The sequence below is a fragment of the Coregonus lavaretus genome, assembly GCF_964263955.1.
Source record: "Coregonus lavaretus genome assembly, chromosome: 38".
In the NCBI taxonomy this organism is placed as follows: domain Eukaryota; kingdom Metazoa; phylum Chordata; class Actinopteri; order Salmoniformes; family Salmonidae; genus Coregonus; species Coregonus lavaretus.
Window position 1 is genome coordinate 3827549 of NC_140025.1, and position 20699 is coordinate 3848247.

A 20699-nucleotide genomic window follows, 5' to 3' on the forward strand; every position below is an offset into this window, starting at 1 on the left:
CCACAAGAGGACAGCATGTGTCCACAATCTATCTCCAGGTCAGTAAGGAGTGAGACAATAAAAATACATTCATGAACTTCTACATAACAATGAATTGGTAAGTTGTGGAAAATACTGTGTTTATTCTGAAAATAAGCACTATCAAAATATACATGTCTTTGATTTCATTTTGTGGATAAACCAATGGAAATTCGTACATTTAACAGAACCACAAGTGACGCAAGAAAAAATGTAACAGTCAGAGAATATAAAATAGCTCTTACAATTTCAGATGTACCATTGAGTCACCATGACAGCAGGTTTGTTTGATCATTTAATAAAATTAGTACATTTTATACAATGTCATATTTAAATTATACCTATATCACAGTGTAACTTCAACACAGAAACAAAACATGAGCCATCCTCGACTGGGTTTGGTGCCAGCAACAATTTGGGACTTGATAGTACATTTCTCCAATCTTTGACACACATTTGATCTTTGAAAGACTCTGACCAGGTAAAGTCTAAACATTATAGTGCATTCATTGACGCGTAAAAACAGTGCAACAATAATCTAAGGCAGAAAATATAAAGGTCTATTTTCTAAACACATCTCCGAGCAGTAAGAAGCGATTACACAGCAGAAGCAGGCATGACACCCCCAAACAACCGATGACATTGTTGTGAGTTGCAACATTTTGGCTCTGACTGACCTTAGCGTCAGGGCAGGCAAATCAGACAGCTGAGCCAGATTCAGCCGCGAGCAGGACAGAGCTGAGGCATCTAACAGTACTACAAGTACAGCCTCGGATGCCCAGGCTTCGCTCACATTGAAGTGAAAGCCTGAGACAGAGGCTACTACAAGTACAATGTATTTTATTTTGATTTGTGTGATAGCATTGGATGCCCAGTATTTGACTGGCTAAGAGACTAGTAGGAAGACAATGACAATGTCTGGTTTCCAGTTTAGTCAAAGGGAGTAGCGGCAGCAAATTTAAAAGCAGCACTATAATAGCCATATCCGAAATGCATAACTGTACATGTGCCGGAGGCTTAGTGAGCAATACAACCATAGTTCATTTCTCTTGATAAATATACCAAGGTAAACAGTAGTGCTATAGATGAAATGGCATCCAAACAAGTAGCATGTTCACTAGTAAAACAAAGGCCATTGAAATCCCTAAATTGTTTTTGATGCATAAGGCTACTGTTGGTGATATTCCATCCCTTATAATGACACGGTCAGTACTTCTCTCCCATCGCCACTTGCCTGTGTGTGTGTGTGTCTTCCATGCTTCCTTCATTCAACCCTGCATGTAAGACTAAACCAAGCATCTCTCTCAAACATTACTGATGTCATCCTGTGATGGCCCGTTACACTCGTCCTCAGGCAGTGTGAAGCGGATGGCTCTTCTCCCAACCCCTCCTGATACGACTCAGCCGGAGAGCCACACACGGCAGGGACAGAGCCAGCATCCCCAGCAGCACAGCCAGCGGCAGGGCCAGCACCAGCAGGAAGGTGGTAGAAGCGATACTGCTCCGGGTCCAAGCCCCGGTCCCAGCCGTAGGTCAGCGTGTGGAGGGTGGCCATCACCAGGGCGGTGTAGCCAAGTCTGGACTGGAGGGGAGAAAACGTATTTGAATTGAACTGAATCTGGGTGATAGCCGGCTTCAGATGTACTCACTATAAGTTAATTTGGTTTGAAATCCAGTTTTTTTTATTCAATACAATGTCAGGTCGTGAGATCCGATGGTGATGGCCCATTTTATATTGAACGTTTTAAAAAATACACTTCTGAATTTATAAATCCCCCAATACTCCATCCATACCCAAACAAACCCCTTTATGAAAGACTGTAAATGCAAACGAGGTTGGCCTACCCAGATGTACAGAACACTGGGGATCTGGCTGTTGACCTTTCAACCTTCTACATAACCTAATAACTCAACATCTTAGTGAGGTGAAAGGAAGTGGTGACTTGAGTGGTATATTATATGTGCAGTATATTAGCTCACGAGTGTAGTAAAGAGGCCCAAGGGGACAGTATGACCTACAAGCTCAACATTTGTCCTTAATGAGCCCCTGTAGTCAGCGCGTGTGTGTGTCTGTGTGTGTGTTCCCTCTAATTATTAGCACAGTACAGGGCACTACAGAGAGCAGCTGAATTATAATTACCCTTGACAGGCGGGAAGGTTCACTGTCGTGACTCACCCATTTCATCCCCATCCCTAAGTATACTGAACAAAAATATAAACGCAACATGTAAAGTGTTGGTCCCATGTTTCATGAGCTGAAATAAAAAATCCCAGAAATGTTCCACAACCACAAAAAGCTTATTTTTCTTACATTTTGTGCACAAATTTGTTTACATCCCTGTTAGTGAGCATTTCTCCTTTGCCAAGATAATCCATCCACTTGACAGGTGTGGCATATTGTGCTGCCATCTTGTTAGAAGGTAACAGATTATTTTATTATAGTGATTAAGAGTGACTTTCATTGTGTTCCATGGTGTTTAGCGCCCCCTAGTGGAGCTTTCTGGTACTTAGAATTATGTAAAGTAGTAAAGTAGTAAAGTAGTCATTCTGCACGCAGACAAGCAGCTAGAAACAACGCTACTGTACAGTTCTTTCAGTGCAACTATTTCTTGTTACGCTTCAGCCTCGGAAAATATTTGTTTGTAAGTTCAATTCAAGCATATTGCAAGTGATGATAATATTGTTATTGACAGAATTGCTTACTTATCAATGTTAGTTGGTTACATTTACTCACGCAAATTGCATTGACTTTCATGGATGCCGTTAGCTGTATTAGTTTGCTCGTGCGTCATGTGAAAGAAGTGTAAAACATACTATAGTTTGTTACTGTTTCTAGTGTAATATGCTTTGTTATTGTACAGAGGTGTTTGTACATTATTAGAGTAATGAAAGGAGTTGGCTAGTTGTTACTCATAGAGTAATTATCTATTTGGTTTGTCGTCATGCCAGATATATGGTAACTTGGCACTTGCTTTGTATTTATGCAACTTCAACTTGAAATGTATAATGTACAGCTACAGTATGTCAATGTGAATTGAATACTAAAGTATATTATTTTCTGTATTTGCAGTTTCACAACATAAACGTTTTCAATACATTCGTTCAAGAAAAGTCACGCCTTGGAAGTTTTATTGAAGACTCAGTTGTTAGCTATCTGTCTAGTTTTGCACGGGAACGCAATTCCAGGGCAGAATAGTGAAAAAACATCATCACGGCGGGCTCAAGCACAAGAATAATCGCACGTGGTGGTTATGATTCTACGTTCATTAGCCAACAAAGCCTCTGATCCTAGGGATGACCAGCAGTCTACGATGCAGCAACCAGAGGCAAGTGTTTGACAGAAAGAGGAAGAGGAGCGAGTAAGAGAGATGGAGGAGCCTCTTCAGCACATTGAGACCAAGTCTCAGTCTACAAGATCAAGGTCATCAAAACAGTCAAGCAGATCCTCAACGGCGAGTTGTGCAGCCATCAAAGCACGTGCCAAGGCAGACGCAGTGCGTGCTCGAGTCTCCTATGCTGAAAAGGAAGCTTCTATGATGAAACAAAAAGCAGAACTGGATGCAAGTTTATATGTTCTCCAAGTTGAGAGAACAGCTGCTGCTGCGTTGGCTGAAGCTGTAGCCTTTGAAGAAGCTGTAGAGTCTGAACGCAGAGAGCTCCACAGAGAACTCAACACAGGGACACAGCCCTTAAGTCCAGTCCAACGTACTTGTGAGTATGTGCAACAACATGCTAGGCCCTACTTTGCTGAAATGCCATTTGAAGTAGAGACACAAGAGCTTAGTGTTGACCCAGCTACAGGCCACAATCCAGAAAGTAGCAAACAACGGAGCATGAGCAGAGACTCTCCGTACAAAAGAAATGAAAAGCAGCATGGTGGAAAGGGAAAACAGACCCACTTCCAGTCACCGACACAAAGCTTCCCTGAGTCACAAGTGGCACCAGAACTCACCAAGTACCTCCTGCGCCGTGAGATGGTGAGTTCCGGACTCCTGAAGTTTGATGATCGTCCTGAAAATTATTGGGCATGGAAAGCATATTTTCTCAATGCGACCAGAGACTTGAATCTATCAGCCAGGGAAGAGTTAGATCTAATTACCAAGTGGCTAGGGGCAGAGTCGTCTGAGCAAGCAAAGATAATTAGATCTGTCTATATTCTCAATGCAACAGCAGGGCTTAACATGGTCTGGCAACGACTAGAAGAGTGCTATGGTACACCCGAAGTGATCGAGAATGCACTGTTGAAGAAAATTGATGAATTTCCAAAACTGTCTAACAAAGACAATCACAAACTAAGAGAACTGGGAGACATTCTTCTCGAACTGGAGTGTGCTAAAGAAGAAGGGTACCTTCCAGGCCTCGCTTATCTGGACACATCTCGTGGGGTAAACCCTATAGTAGAGAAACTTCCATTCAGTTTACAAGAGAAATGGATAGCACAGGGATCCAAATACAAGGAGGACTATCGGGTAGCATTCCCACCATTCTCGAGATTCATCAGGAACCAGGCGAAAATTAGAAACGACCCCAGCTTCACCCTCTACACCTCAACTACCCAGGTGTCTGTGAAAAGTGAGAAACCTGTCAGGTACAGCAGCAGGACACCTGTGACTGTACACAAAACAGATGTGTCATCTGAGCCCTCAGACCACCAAACCAAACCCAGTAAGACAAAGGTTGAAAGCCCTGACCATCACTGTCCAATACATAACAAGCCTCATCCTCTTAAAAAGTGTCGCGGATTTAGATACAAAACGCTAGATGAGCACAAATCATATATCAAAGAGAATGGCATTTGTTTCCGATGTTGTGGGTCAACTCAGCACAGAGCTAAAGACTGTAAGGTGTCAATCAAGTGCTCCGAGTGTGACAGCGACAAACATCTTGCTGCTCTGCATCCAGGTCCAGCTCCTTCAACGATAGACACCGCTACAGCAGAGAAAGAGCATGGCGGGGAGCAAGGTGAAGATGCTCTTCTATCAGTCACCTCAAAGTGTACCGAGATCTGTGGTGAGGCAGCCAATCCAAGATCATGTTCAAAAATATGCCTAGTCAAAGCTTATCCAGCTGGGAAAAGAGAGAAAGCTGTCAAAATGTATGCAGTGCTTGATGAACAGAGCAACAAATCTCTGGCCAAGACAGAGTTTTTCAATCTCTTCAACATCAATGACAACTAGGGCTGAACGATTAATTGCATTCGCGATAATATCGCGATTTGACTGAACGCGATTTTCTAATCGCAACGTGCGCGATTTGAGGTGGTCACGTGACGCGACTTTTCATGCTGTCCAGCGCAATGGCCTCTTGCTCGACGGAACAGTCAGAAACTGACACAGCTGATACTTTAATATCGAAGAGGAACAGCACGTCGGTGGTGTGGAACTATTTTGGTTTTAAAAAAGAAGATGCTGAGCAGCGTCAGGTGTTGTGCAGAGCATGCCGTGCTCCGATTGCTACTTCACGGGGTAACACTACAAACCTGTTTCAGCACTTAAAAAAATACCACAAATCAATGCATGACAGTTGTATGACCAAAATGCCGAGCATCAGTGCGCGAGACAAGCCAAATACCTCAAGACAGGGATCACTGACAGAAATGTTCGAAAGTGTCACTCCGTATGAACGTAATTCAAAACGGCACGGAGAAATCACTCGGACAATAACCGAGTTCATAGCCAAAGATATGATGCCTCTCAGCACGGTGACCAAGCCTGGGTTCATGGCATTAATACATACGCTTGATAAACGTTACAGTATACCCTCCCGCACATACTTCAGTCAGACTGCCATACCGGAGCTGTACAAAAAGTGCAAAGAGAAAGTCGCCGCGGAACTTAAAACGGTGGAGTTTTTTGCTAGCACTACTGATATGTGGTCAAGCCGCACAGCTGAGCCGTACCAGAGTCTTACAGTCCATTTTATTGATGAAGATTTCAACCTCCGAGCTCGCTGCCTACAAACTACCTACTTCCCAGACGATCACACAGGGGAAAATATTGCAGCCGGCCTGAGAGAAGGGCTTGTCAGCTGGGATCTCCACGAGGAGAATCACGTCTGCATCACGACGGACAACGCGTCGAATATGGTGCTTGCTGCGCGGCTTAATGAATGGACGAGGCTCCAATGTTTTGGCCACAGATTACATCTTGCCATTGGTAAGTTATCGTGTGTGTGTGTGTGTGTGTGTGTGTGTGTGTGTGTGTTTGTGTGTGTGTGTGTGCGCGAGTGCGAGAGAGAGAGATGCGTCGATTAGTAAAGCTGAATATACAAATATATATAAATGATATTATATAAATCGGATGGGATTAAATAAATTCATACTTCCACTCCTTTTCTAATATGTAAATTCATTTTACTTGCTTATATCATATGTCTGTCTGTGGTGGAATGCCCACCTGCATTTTTTTTCTTTTCTTGTTTTTGTTTTTTACATGTTTTTTTAGTGTTTATGAGAGAGAGAGAGAGAGAAAGAGAGAGAGAATTGACATGCAAATAAAGACCCTTTGAATTGAGAGAGAGAGAGAGGATGTGTTGTGGATGTGTGTATTTCAGAATTACAGCTAATTTGAGTGTGTAATAGTGAGAGCCTTGTATCAAAACTCAAATTGTGTGTAATACACTACTTTTTATTTCTTTTAGAAAATGCACTCAAAGATGACAGTGTCAAGGGCAACAGCACTGTGCAGGAAGCTGGTGGGGCACTTTTCCCACAGTTGGAAGAAGAAAGCAGCCCTGACGGAGGCACAGAGAGAGCTCAAACTCCCTGAGCACAACCTCATAACGGAGTGCCCAACAAGATGGGGTTCTAAAGAAATGATGATTGCCAGAGTGCTTGAACAGGCCAAAGCCATTTCTCAGGTATTGTCTGGAGATCGATATGCACGCTCCCTTATCCCAACCTGGCAGGATATTGACGTGTTGGAGTCGATTCACAAGGCACTGCATCCTCTACTGGAGTTTACTGATGCTCTTTCTGGAGAGGAGTATGTAAGCATCTCCTACCTCAAGCCAGTTCTCCACCTTTTTGCCACATCAGTCCTGGCTGAAGATGCTGAGGACACTGACCTGACTAAATCAATAAAAACCAAAGTCCTAGCATACCTCAATAACAAATATGGAGACCCAAACATCCAGGAGCTTTTGGATGTTGCCTGTTTCCTGGACCCTAGGTTCAAAATACAGTACATCAGTACAGACAACATCCCTGCTATCAAGACTCGTCTGAAGACAGAGATAGTAGACTTGGCACAACGTACATATCATTGGGTAAATAATTATGTATTTCACAAAAACAAAAAATTTCTGTAAAATCTAACTGGAAAACTAATGGCTGTTGTTTTCATCTAATAGGAGAAGAGGTCTCGTACTGAAACTGTTCAGATGCCTCAAAGTGCACAGTCCTTGGGGGAAAAGACGAAGAGGTCTCTTGGCAGTTTTTTCAAGACCAGTTCAGCCTCTCCTTCTTTGCCTGTAAATCTTGAAGATGTCGCAGAGGCAGAGATAAACAATTACCTGATGACTCCTACCATTGATGGAGAAGATGATCCATTGGCTTGGTGGAGGGTGCACAAGATCAGCTACCCACAGTTGTGCACCATGGCACGCAAGTATCTTTGTGTACCTGCTACAAGCGCTCCCTCAGAGCGTCTTTTTAGCACAGGAGGGAATATTGTGACTTGCACTCGCTCAGCCTTGAAGCCAGAAAAAGTCAATATTCTGGTTTTCTTAGCAAAAAACCTGTGAGCCACTGAGAACAGAACTGTTGGATAAGTATGGCTGGCAGTGCCATACTCGTAGTGAACTTTAGTCTGTGTGGTGTGTTATTGTTGTGTACTTGAGATAAGTGAGGCTCATCTATTTTATATTATAATATTCAAATCGTTTATAAAAAATAGTTTGTCTAAATTAAAAGTGCATTTCTCATTTTTTATTTATAACTTTATTTACTTTGATTTTACAAAATATTTTCAAAGCAAATTCCTTGTTTCAGTTGTGTGAAATGTTACTGACTTGGGAGCAGTAAGATACATACAATTTAAAATTATTTTTTTCTTAAGACTGTACCTTTTGCACACAGTGTTTACAAAGTTCATGCCTTTGTTTAAATTATTTAAATGCACAGTGGCAAAGCCACAGATGTTTCTGTAATGAGCAGTTCAATAAAAATGTCATTTATTTCAAGTCATACATGTTTGAATTTAATTCTAACAAATAGACCCAGCCTATGGGAAAGAACATTTCACACTAAATGTATATACTATTGTGTTGGTCATATTTAAATCATTCATTATGTTTTGTAGGGGAAAAAGGATAAATAAATTAAATCGCATATTAAATCGCAATCGCAATATTGGGGGCAAAAAATCGCAATTAGATTATTTTCCAAAATCGTTCAGCCTTAATGACAACTCTGCTCCATACACCATGAAGACCTGTTCTGGGGTAACAGAGACTTCAGGCAGGAGAGCCGTCAACTTCATGGTGGAGTCTATAGACGGACACAAGCAGCTCACTCTCCCTACTCTGATAGAGTGTGACATGATGCCAGACGATAGAATGGAGATTCCCTCCCCAGACACTGCGCATCATCATCCCCATCTGCAACCAGTTGCGGACAAAATTCCAGCTGTGGACCCAGACGCTCCCATCCTCCTGCTCTTAGGACGAGACATCTTAAGGGTACACAAGGTACGAGAACAAATCAATGGGCCCCGACGACACTCCTTATGCACAGCGACTCGACCTCGGGTGGGTCATCGTGGGTGAAGTTTGTCTGCGAACGGCTCACCGACCAGCCAGTGTTAACGTGTTCAGGACAAACATACTTCAAAATGGTCGCACGTCCTATCTGAGCCCTTGCCCTGACATCATCCAGGTGAAAGAGAACTACAGCAGCGTAGCTCAGCAACACATTTCTCTCTCTACAGGGCACTCGAGAGATCCAAGCACAACTGTGAACACAGACAGCCTGGGATGTTCCGTGTTCAACAAAACACAAGACGATGATAAACCAGCACCATCTGTGGAAGACAAAGCTTTCTTGGACATTATGGACAAACAGGTTTTCCAGGATGATGGAAACAACTGGGTGGCTCCACTACCCTTTCGCCCCACTAGACGTCATCTTCCTAATAACAGGGAGCAGGCCATGAAGCGTCTCACATCACTTCGTAGGACTTTAGACAAAAAGCCTGACATGAAACTTCAATTTATTGACTTCATGCAAAAGATGCTGGATAACGACCAAGCTGAACATTCTCCGACACTAGAGGGAGACAAAGAACGCTGGTATCTGCCAATATTTGGGGTTTACCATCCACAAAAGCCTGAACAAATAAGAGTGGTGTTTGACTCCAGCGCTGAGTGTCAAGGCGTGTCACTGAACGACGTCCTGCTCAGGGGTCCAGACTTAAACAACACACTCTTGGGCGTCTTAATGCGCTTCCGCAAGGATGGCATTGCACTAACGACAGATGTGCAACAAATGTTTTACTGTTTTGGTGTACGTGAGGATCACAGAGATTACTTAATGTTTCTCTGGTATGAAGACAACAAACCAGATAGAAACATAACTGAGTACAGGATGAAAGTCCATGTATTTGGGAACAGCCCCTCACCAGCCGTAGCCATCTACTGCATGAGACGAGCAGCTCTACAGGGTGAGAAGGAATACGGGTCAGAACCCAAGCAGTTTGTAGTGAGGAACTTTTATGTCGATGATGGGCTGATATCAGTAGCTACTCCAGAAGAAGCTATCAACATTATGAGAAAAACACAAGCAATGTTAGCGGAGTCCAACATGAAACTACACAAGATTGCATCCAATAGCAAAACAGTTATGGAAGCCTTCCCCATGGAGGACCGTGCCAAGGACTTAAAAGACTTGGAACTCGGAGTAGATCCTCTCCCTTTTCAACGGAGCCTGGGACTTTCCTGGAACCTGGAAACAGACAGCTTCACATTCCAGGTGTCCCACAATGAGAAGCCTTTTACACGGAGAGGCATCCTGTCCACAGTGAATAGTCTTTATGACCCCCTTGGGTTTGTGGCTCCAATAACAATGCAAGGGAAAGCCTTAATCAGAGAACTCTCTTCTGATCAGAGTGAGTGGGATGCCCCCCTTCCCACAGAAAAAGAAGAGGAATGGAAAATGTGGAAGGAATCTTTGATGGCGTTGGAACATCTGTATATTCAGCGGCCCTACATCCTAGTCTCCTTGTCTACCACTCAAAGAAGAGAGCTGCACATCTTCTCGGATGCCTCTACAGTAGCCATAGGAGCGGTAGCCTATCTGAGAGTTATTGACTCGGAAGGTCAATGCCATGTTGGATTTGTCATGGGGAAATCTAAATTGGCCCCTCGACCGGCCCACACTATCCCACGCCTAGAACTGTGTGCGGCTGTGCTAGCTGTTGAGATGTATGAACTGATCAGAGACTAAATAGACATTGATGTAAATGCAGCCAAGTTCTACACAGACAGTAAGATAGTTCTCGGTTACATCCACAATGTCACCAAAATATTTTATGTGTATGTTGCCAATAGGGTAACTCGTATCAGGAAGTCTACCCATCCAGACCAGTGGTGTTACGTAAACACTGACAGCAATCCAGCAGACCATGCAACCAGGCCCATACGAGCCGCACTCTTAAAGCACACCAGTTGGTTCTCAGGTCCCCCTTTTCTGGCTCAAGCAAACTCAAGTGAGTCTGAGACCATCAATTTTGACCTTGTAGAGCCTGACGCAGAGATTCGGCCAGACGTCACTGCCTTCGTCACTAAGGTTTCTGGAGCTCAATTCGGCTCTCATCGCTTTGAGAGGTTCTCGAACTGGAAAGCTCTCAATCGAGCCACAGCACGACTCATTCATGTTGCCAGATCCTTTCACGAAAGTGCGGACGACAACAACTGCAGAGGCTGGCATCAGTGTAAAAAACCATGCAGTACAAGTGAGTTGTCACAAGCCAAAACAACAATCATTCACTGTGTGCAACATGAAGCCTTCAAAGAGGAATTCAAATGCCTTGAGAAAGGAAAAGAGTTACCAAAACAAAGTACACTCAAAAAGCTGAACCCAGTGATTGATGAGGATGGGTTGCTGAGGGTGGGAGGCCGATTATCCTCTGCTGACCTGTCACAAGACGAAAAACATCCTCTCATCATCCCACGGACGCATCATGTCGCCACTCTGCTGGTAAGACATTATCACGAGCAAGTGGCTCACCAGGGCTGTCATTTTTCAGATGGAGCTATTCGAGCAGCAGGCTTCTGGATTATTGGGAGCAAACATCTGGTCTCTGGTATCATCCACAAGTGTGTCACCTGCCGTAAGGTTAGAGGAAAGTCAGTTGACCAAAAGATGGCGGACTTACCTGCAGACAGACTCACATCAGAGCCACCATTCACCAGTGTTGGACTTGATGTGTCTGGACCATGGAATGTCATAACTCGTCGCACTAGAGGTGGTAGTGCAGACTCCAAGCGCTGGGCGGTACTCTTTACATGTATGTCTACTAGAGCAGTCCATATTGAGCTCATCGAATCCATGTCCACATCCAGCTTCATCAACGCGCTGAGGCGTTTTTTCTCTATCCGTGGTCCAGCAAAAGTGCTACGCTCTGATCGAGGTACAAACTTTATATGTGCCTGCAGGGAACTGGGAATCGACACAAATGACTCAGAGTTGACTAAATACCTCTCAGACAAGGGATGTACTTGGATATTTAATCCCCCACACTCGTCTCATATGGGTGGTTCTTGGGAGAGACTCATTGGGGTTGCCAGACGTATCCTTGATGCTATGCTGATTCAGACGGGCTCCACTCGTCTCACACATGAGGTCTTGAGCACTCTTATGTCTGAAGTTATGGCAATAATCAATGCGAGACCCCTAGTGTCAGTGTCAACCGATCCTGACATGCCTGCCATTCTTACACCCTCAATGTTACTGACACAAAAGACCAACGCTACCTCAGCCCCTTCTGGATATTTCCACATGAACGATCTTCATGGAAAACAGGGGAAGCAAGTCCAGTGTCTCGCTGACACTTTTTGGAAAAGGTGGAGACAGGAGTACCTGACAACACTGCAGAGACGCAGAAAATGGACAGCAGAAAAGCCAAATGTGAAAGTGGGAGATGTTGTCTTATTGAAAGACAGTCAGACGCACAGAAATGACTGGCCAGTCGGACTTGTGGTCAAAACCTTTCCCAGTACTGACGAAAAGGTCAGGAAAGTAGAACTAAAGGTTGTCAAGCAAGGGATTGCTAAGGTGTTTCTGAGACCAATCTCAGAGTTTGAGTTTGAGTTTATTTTTACAGGGACAGTGCACATTAATCAACGTTTCAGTAAAAGTGCCGGTTTTAGCCAGCCGGCTAATTTTCAACCGCAGTCCCTGGGCAGGATATTAAAAACAATTACAATATAGACAATAACAACATAGAACAAGACATAGCATACAGACATAGCAACATAGGACAAACAAGACGTAGCATACAGACCGAGCAACATAGAACAAAAAGCAGCAAGACAAAATTCATAAAAGCAACAAAGTGTTTCCACACCTCACAAGTTACAGACAACAGACATGGAAAGCGGCAACACACAGCTAGGGACCATGTTCACAAATCTGATTGACCTTTAGCCATGTCTTCAAGCATTTTGTGAAAGTGTGATATGTGGTGCAGTTATGTGTGTCTGATGGCAGTGTATTCCAGACATGGGAAGCTCTCACAGAAAAAGCGGATTTACTAAAGGTGCTTTTCCTTAGGGGAACTACACAGTCACCTCTCATGGCAGACCTTGTGGATCTGCTGCCATATGTTTGGGTTTTCTGTTTAACAAAAATACTGAGTGGAGGGGGAGCCAAGCCATTTAGGATCTTGAATACAAGACATGCATCGGTGTATTGCACAAGATTTTCCCAACTCAGGAGCTCATGCTTTCTAAGGATGTGACAGTGATGATGGCTATTGGGCTTCCTATCAAGCACTTTGAGAGCCTGTTTGTAGACTGTTGTACAGCAAGCTTGGGCCCACCTAGTCAAGCAGTATGTTAAGTGGGGGGGTATCATAGATTTGAAGTACAGTTTTGCTACCTCTGTAGTCAAACAATTTCGTATAAATCGGAAATTAGCTAGGTTGAATTTGGTTATTTGAATTACCTTTTTCACATGCTTTTTAAAAGAGAGGTTGGAATCAAGTATGATGCCAAGGTACTTAAAATCAGATACCCCCTGGAGCTTCTCCCCTGACACATAGACTTCTGGCTCAGTAGCATCTGTTGCCCCCTTTGTGAAGAACATGCAAACAGTTTTTTTCACATTGAGATGCAAACACGAGTCACTGAGCCACTTTGTAACCTGGACCATTACAGTAGTGAGTTCTTGTGCAGCTTGTTGTTTGCTCTTTGCATGCACATATATCACTGTATCATCTGCATACATTTGAACTTCAGACCCAGTACAGACAGAAGGCAGATCATTAATGTACAGGCTGAACAGGAGGGGCCCCAGTATTGACCCTTGGGGCACACCCACATCATAGCTAAGAGTGGGCGACAGCTCATTGCTCACTCTGACACACTGAGTTCTGCCTTCAAGGTATGATTTCATCCATCTCAAGGCATCGGGGGAAAAGTTGAACTTGGACAATTTTGTGATGAGAATCTCATGGTTAACAGTATCAAAAGCCTTCCTTAGGTCCAGAAACACAGCCCCAACAACGCCCCCTTTGTCCATCTTGGACTTCACATTTTCCAGAAAAAAGCAGTTGGCCATTTCTGTGGAGTGTTTCGCTCTGAAGCCAAACTGCATGGAATGTAATGTGAAGGGGCTGTTGTGGGTGGGCAATCAGTTGTTCTGCTACACACTTTTCAACAATCTTTGACACCACAGGTAGTATACTAATGGGCCTGTAGTTACTCACATCAGCAGGGTCGCCTGATTTAAAGATGGCCGTTATTATGGCCGACTTCCATACCCTTGGAAACACCCCGAGACCAATAGATGTGTTGGTGACCTTAGTAATGGGGCCAATGAGTGACTCTTTGTAGTTTTTAAGAAAGGTAGAGTCCATCCCAAACACATCTTTGGCTTTAGAGTTCTTTAGTGAGCTAATCACCTTGTCTACCTTTGACTCAGAAACCTCCCTTATGATGAAGACAGGTTGAGCATCATTTACTAGCACTGAGCCCAAGAAACCAGTGGAGGGGTTCTGTGTCAGTACCCTGACAGAGTCAATAAAGTAGGAATTGAAGGCTATTGCTATTTCGACTGCATCCTGTGTTAGATTGTTATTCACCATGATTTCTAGAGAGATTGTTGTTCTTCTTTCTGAAGCATCCTAGAGGCAAAATATTTTATTTCATAGTGGCACAATTTCATTATACCAGGTGGGGAGTGTGCTGCCATCTTGTTAGAAGGTAACAGATTATTTTATTATAGTGATTAAGAGTGACTTTCATTGTGTTCCATGGTGTTTAGCGCCCCCTAGTGGAGCTTTCTGGTACTTAGAATTATGTAAAAAAAAAAAAACGGAAGTAAAGTAGTCATTCTGCACGCAGACAAGCAGCTAGAAACAACGCTACTGTACAGTTCTTTCAGTGCAACTATTTCTTGTTACGCTTCAGCCTCGGAAAATATTTGTTTGTAAGTTCAATTCAAGCATATTGCAAGTGATGATAATATTGTTATTGACAGAATTGCTTACTTATCAATGTTAGTTGGTTACATTTACTCACGCAAATTGCATTGACTTTCATGGATGCCGTTAGCTGTATTAGTTTGCTCGTGCGTCATGTAAAAGAAGTGTAAAAGATACTATAGTTTGTTACTGTTTCTAGTGTAATATGCTTTGTTATTGTACAGAGGTGTTTGTACATTATTAGAGTAATGAAAGGAGTTGGCTAGTTGTTACTCATAGAGTAATTATCTATTTGGTTTGTCGTCATGCCAGATATATGGTAACTTGGCACTTGCTTTGTATTTATGCAACTTCAACTTGAAATGTATAATGTACAGCTACAGTATGTCAATGTGAATTGAATACTAAAGTATATTATTTTCTGTATTTGCAGTTTCACAACATAAACGTTTTCAATACATTCGTTCAAGAAAAGTCACGCCTTGGAAGTTTTATTGAAGACTCAGTTGTTAGCTATCTGTCTAGTTTTGCACTGGAACGCAATTCCAGGGCAGAATACATATCAAGAAGCTGATTAAACAGCATGATCATCACACAGGTTCACGTTGTGCTGAGGACAATAAAAGGCCACTTTAAATTGTGCAGTTTTGTCACAACACAATGCCAGAGATGTCTCAAGTTTTGAGGGAGTGTACAATTGGCATGCTGACTGCAGGAATGTCCACCAGAGCTGTTGCCAGAGAATTGAATGTTAATTTCTCTACCATAAGCTGCCTCCAATAAAATTTTACTGAATTTGGCAGTACATCCAACTGGCCTCACAACCGCAGACCACATGTAACCACACCAGCCCAGGACCTCCACATCCGGCTTCTTCACCTGCGGGATCGTCAGAGGGAGGGTGGGGGGGTATGCTGAGGAGTATTTCTGTCCGTAATAAAGCCCTTTTGTGGGGAAAAACTCATTCTGATTGGCTGGGCCTGGCTTCCCAGTGGGTGAGCCTATTCCCTCCAGGGCCCACCCATGGCTGCACTGCTGCCCAGTCATGTGAAATCCATAGATTAGGGCCTAATTTTTTTATTTAAATTGACTATTTTCCTTATAAGAACTGTAACTCAGTAAAATCGTTGAGATTGTTGCATTTATACTTTTGTTCAGTATACATGTTTATTACTTTTATACTTAATGCATCTCATTTTACCAATAATTATACAAGGCTCTGTTAAGAAAGTCTGGGCAAGTTAACAGTTCCTAATACCAGCCTAACTCACTTAAAGCCATGTCCGTCTGTCGTCCGCACTATGAATCAGCAGGACTGAACTCACTACATTATGTCTGGCTGGCTGCAAGCTTAAGGGACTGCAAGACTGTAATCTTGATGGAGAATAATGCTCAAATGTTTTACTGCGGCTCCGGGCTGTTGGCAGACAGGCCATTCTGACAGGCCAAGCAGAACCCAGGCCTTTTATCACAGGGACTAGCAGCATGTGACTAATCTGGCGCCGACTGGATCAGCTTAACATACATATGAAGGGGAAGTTCTAAAAGCTCCAAAGAAGGACAAATCCCTGGAAAATGGAACCATTATAGTAAAGTTCCCCCTTTATGAATTCGGAGGCATGCGAGAAGAAGAGTTGACACGCATAGCTCAGAGGTTGTCTTTCTACAGTAGGCTACAATGTTAATGTATTTTGCCAGTCTTCGACTGCTCCATTGACTTACTGCTCATGTACACAGAAAAGGTGTGTGTGTGCAAATGTGCTGACCTGTACGAAGCTGAACTCCCTCCAGTTGAGAGATTTGCCCACGGTGGGCAGTGAGGAGATAGCCAGCAGAGAGAGCAGGCCCAGGGCCAGGATGCCTATAGACAGATACAGCTCCATCCTTCACACCTTCTCCTCTACCCACGAGTCCTCCTGGCCTGCCTTCACCTGCACAGCAAACACACATTGTTGCTTACTGTGAGGTCAGGTGGTTACACTATAATATGCATAATCCATTACAAATGTTTTACCATATTGAAAACGTTATAAATGCTGATGAGTAGAAATGTTTTTAATGCTTATGTTTAGACCCATACATTTATACTTCAATACTAATTCATTTATAGTATGTTGGCTACACTATTTATAAATAGTTTGATGACGCTTTCTCACCTGTTTGAAGGCAGCATTGAGCAGACTGTAGCGTGCAGACCTGCGCATGGGCAAACACAGGCTATAGACGGCATGCAGGGCTGCGCAGAGGAAGGCACAGAGGCCCAACTGCTTCCGAAGCTGCAGCCAGCGATCCAACCAGTTGGGGAAGCGCCTGTACTTGGTGCCCCACGACAGCTGCAGGAAGGCAGCCACGAGGCCCGGCAGGTAGACCAGAGCCAGGGTCACCAAGGCCACCGAGGGGAGAGTCACGTTTACCACCTCCACCGGCATTTTGTAGAATGCGCTCTTCCCCGCCGTGGCGTAAGGGTGGATGACGTCACGTAGGAAGTTGTAGGCGTAGAAGAAGAGGAAAAGGCAGAGGGTGGAGAGACAAGGGAGACGCCACGAAGGGAAGAGGTACAGGGGGGTGTTCTCTATCTCCTGGGCAGAGGAGAGGCGGCCCATGTCAACAGGGATGAAGCCTAGACTGCGGCAGATCTGGAGTACAGCGCTCTTGGCCCTACTGCTGTCACTGCAAATCAGCACCTGGATAGTAAAGAGAAGAGTGTCAGCTAAGGGAAGGGAATCTTCACCAAGGAGAACCCAACTGAAGAGACACTATACTTCACCAATAGCCTACCCTACATCACATCGTTTAGCTACAGTGACATCGTATGACCAACACCTGTGAGAATATGGTTGCAAGATGAGAATGTGTGAAACATCTAACATTACATAAACTGCAGACATTGTCCGGTTTAGAGCAAAAAATATATAAAAACTGTACGTCCAAATGTCATTCAGAGTAGTAATGTCTGTCTGTCTGTCTCTTCTCTGGCACTGTTGTGTGTTCAGAGGACTTAGGCCTTACCTGTCTGCTGCCGTCCCGTGGCCCCGTCTGCAGGCTCCAGGCCGAGATCACATTGAAGCCCTTCACCACACTGCTCTCTGGGAAGATATCGGCCAGCTGCTCCGCGTAGGACTGCTTATCCCTGTTGATCTTAGTACCGTTACTAACATCCACCAGAATCTTCCCCACTAGCGGCTCCCTCAGCCCAGCCAGGGTGGAGTAGTGCTCGGGGAAGAGGGCCACGAACACCAGGTCGGCCTGGGTGGCAGCCTGGTGCTGGGTGGTCACCTCAGCCTCCTCGGGAAAGAGGGAGGCACAGCGCTTGGGGTTGCGGCTGCCCACCACCACCCGGTACCCGGAAGCTACCAGCCCGGTGGCTAAGGAGCGGGACAAGTCACCTGTGCCCAGGATGCCAACCAAGGGGGTACCTGGATCGGAAATTGAGGTTTTGAGGTGTCTGGGGCTGGGGCAGGCACCACCCCATATTAGAGGCTTCTTCATCTTCTCCTGGGGCATCCTGTCCTGCGCTGAAAAAAACAAAAGGTCACTAACAGTGTCACATGTCTATCAATAGACAATTGTGTCTGTGCAGCATTCAATGTAAAGATGATTTTGTTATTGACACAAATTAACACTGATGTACTACTTGATTCAACTGGCAAACTAGCTAGCTAGCTAATGCAACCTGCTTATAACTGCTATAGCTAGCTAGCTAGCTAACTAACTAACTAGCTAACTAACTCTACTACTACTACTACTACTACTACTACTACTACTACTACTACTACTACTCCTCCTCCTCCTCCTCCTCCTCCTCCTCCTCCTCCTCCTCCTCCTCCTCCTCCTCGCAGGCTAACGAAGTTACTAGCTAGACATCCTTTATTTGTGCACACCTCTTGCAGGTGTACTGCCTTCAATACTTAGACAATGAGGTATTGAAGCCAGGGCTACGCAAATGGATATTCTAGCTAGCTACTCCTACTCCAAAGGAGAACTCATGTTAGCTAGCTAACAGTTAGCTAGCTGAGCTGGCTACCTACCTGTCCTTGCTTGGTTGAACGCAATGCTAGCTAGCTAAGAAAGTTAGCTAGCTAACATTTGGGCAAAAATATAGAACACAGAAGTACCAACTATTTTCGACAAAATTGGTCAACTTCTATAAATGTCCTATGTATACTTTAACTAACTAGCTACAGCAAAACAGTAGACACAAATAACTTTTTAATTCATCTTGGTTGGCTCACCTCCTTTCTTGACGTCTGTGTATTTTTGTCCTATGCTCAAAACTTTATGACGCAGAAATCTGTCCCCACCCCAACCGCGCCTCTGTGTGAAGAAGATAAATTCCTCGCCAAACTGACATGAAAGCTGACCTACAGTAGGCTAGGACTGGCCCATTAAGTTAACAGTAGCTACAGTATAAGTTATTCCTAGCAAGAAGACAGTAGACAACCCATAATTAACATGGTTCGAAAAGCTCTGACTCTTATGTAAATTGATTGCAGTGTCTATGGGTATTTAGAATTTTTATTTCAAGATGTTCTCTGTGGTGCATTAATTTTACATTGGATGTTTGGCTTGCTGTATCACAAGTTTATTTTCCATGGGGATCTTAAATGCTGTTGTTAAAAGTCAGCCCTGGGATTTACTGTAAATTAAAAACATAGGCCCACTAAAAGTAAAAGGGAGATTTGACTGCAGGTCAGAGGCTGTCAACACAGCTGTAACAGTCTGCCTTTGCCAGCTGTAGAAGGTTAAATGTATCCTTCTCTCTCTCTCTCTCTCTCTCTCTCTCTCTCTCTCTCTCTCTCTCTCTCTCTCTCTCTCTCTCTCTCTCTCTCTCTCTCTCTCTCTCTCTCTCTCTCTCTCCTCACATAACCTACATTTGTCGATGTTCCATCCATTTGTAAATTATGGTTATTGATGGCTAACACTTGGGATGTTGAAGTAAAGTAAAGCACTGGAATTGAAACTGTCATTTTGTGGCTATGACCTATGATGGAGATATTGTAATCTAATTTTGGAAGGTCATGTGACATTGATTGTGCAATTTGTTTTGACATGAGTAGGCTACATCTGAATGTTATGTGACTCCAGTGCCATGCCACTCCTATGAAATGATAAGTGATCTAATGAGAATGAGATATGACAAGGTTTTGTCTCTATCCAGATTCAGGAGATTCAAGGCTACTTGATTTAAGGCTACAGTGCATAGGCCTACATAATGTAAGTAGGCTAAAGACAATTAACCAACGACTGTAGCAGTCCGTTCCATTTCAAAAGATGGTTATGAAGACATTTCTGTCAGCCACCGCCTTATATTGCTGCAGCATTTTAGGCCACTTTAAACTCTGACTTTACACTCCGAGATCCGTTATGGCATCAGTGTCTGTGGTTAACTTTAATCTCAGCAGACAGCTCTATCTGGGCTCATGTTGGATGCCAGGCATGTCCGAACTATTTCCCCGCCTGCCTTGCTCCCAAGCCCTGGCTGCTCCTCCGTATTACTGTAACCTTCCCGGCTCCGTCGGTCAAGATGAGCGTGGAAAGCTGGGATTTCTGTGGAAAGCCTCAGCCTTGATCACAGAATCACACAAATATATGACCATCAGCAGCCGTCCGTGACAGATTTGGAGTGTAATATCACACTGATCCATCTTGTAATCTATAAATCACAGAGCATTTAATGTGATTTATTGGAAATAAATGACTGTCTTTGATACAGGACCACATTTTTTTCATGAAGATTGTATACATATTTCATATACATTAGCCTATGTTTCAGTCTATTTTAACATCTAAGATTTCCCTTCATGCCAACAACTGTAAGAATGCATTTGCTGGCCTCCTGAGTGGCGCAGTGGTCTAAGGCACTGCATCGCAGTGCTAGAGGTGTCACTACAGACCTGGGTTCGATCCCAGGCTGTGTCGCAGTTGGCTGCGACCGGGAGACCCATGAGGTGGCGCACAATTGGCTCAGCGTCATCCTGGTTAGGGGAGGGTTTGGTCGGCCGGGATGTCCTTGTCCCGTTGTGCTCTAGCAACTCCTTG

General features: G+C 44.0%; 1 pseudogene across 1 annotated transcript; it reads right to left on the reverse strand.

Moving 5' to 3' along the window:
• Positions 1-98: 98 nt before the first annotated feature.
• LOC311112219 (metalloreductase STEAP3-like) lies at positions 99-18910 on the reverse strand (annotated as a pseudogene). Its single transcript has 5 exons — positions 18893-18910; positions 17670-18175; positions 16817-17344; positions 16427-16591; positions 99-1600 (listed from the first exon to the last, which is right to left on the reverse strand). The product of its transcript is annotated as a metalloreductase STEAP3-like (transcript).
• Positions 18911-20699: the final 1789 nt, after the last annotated feature.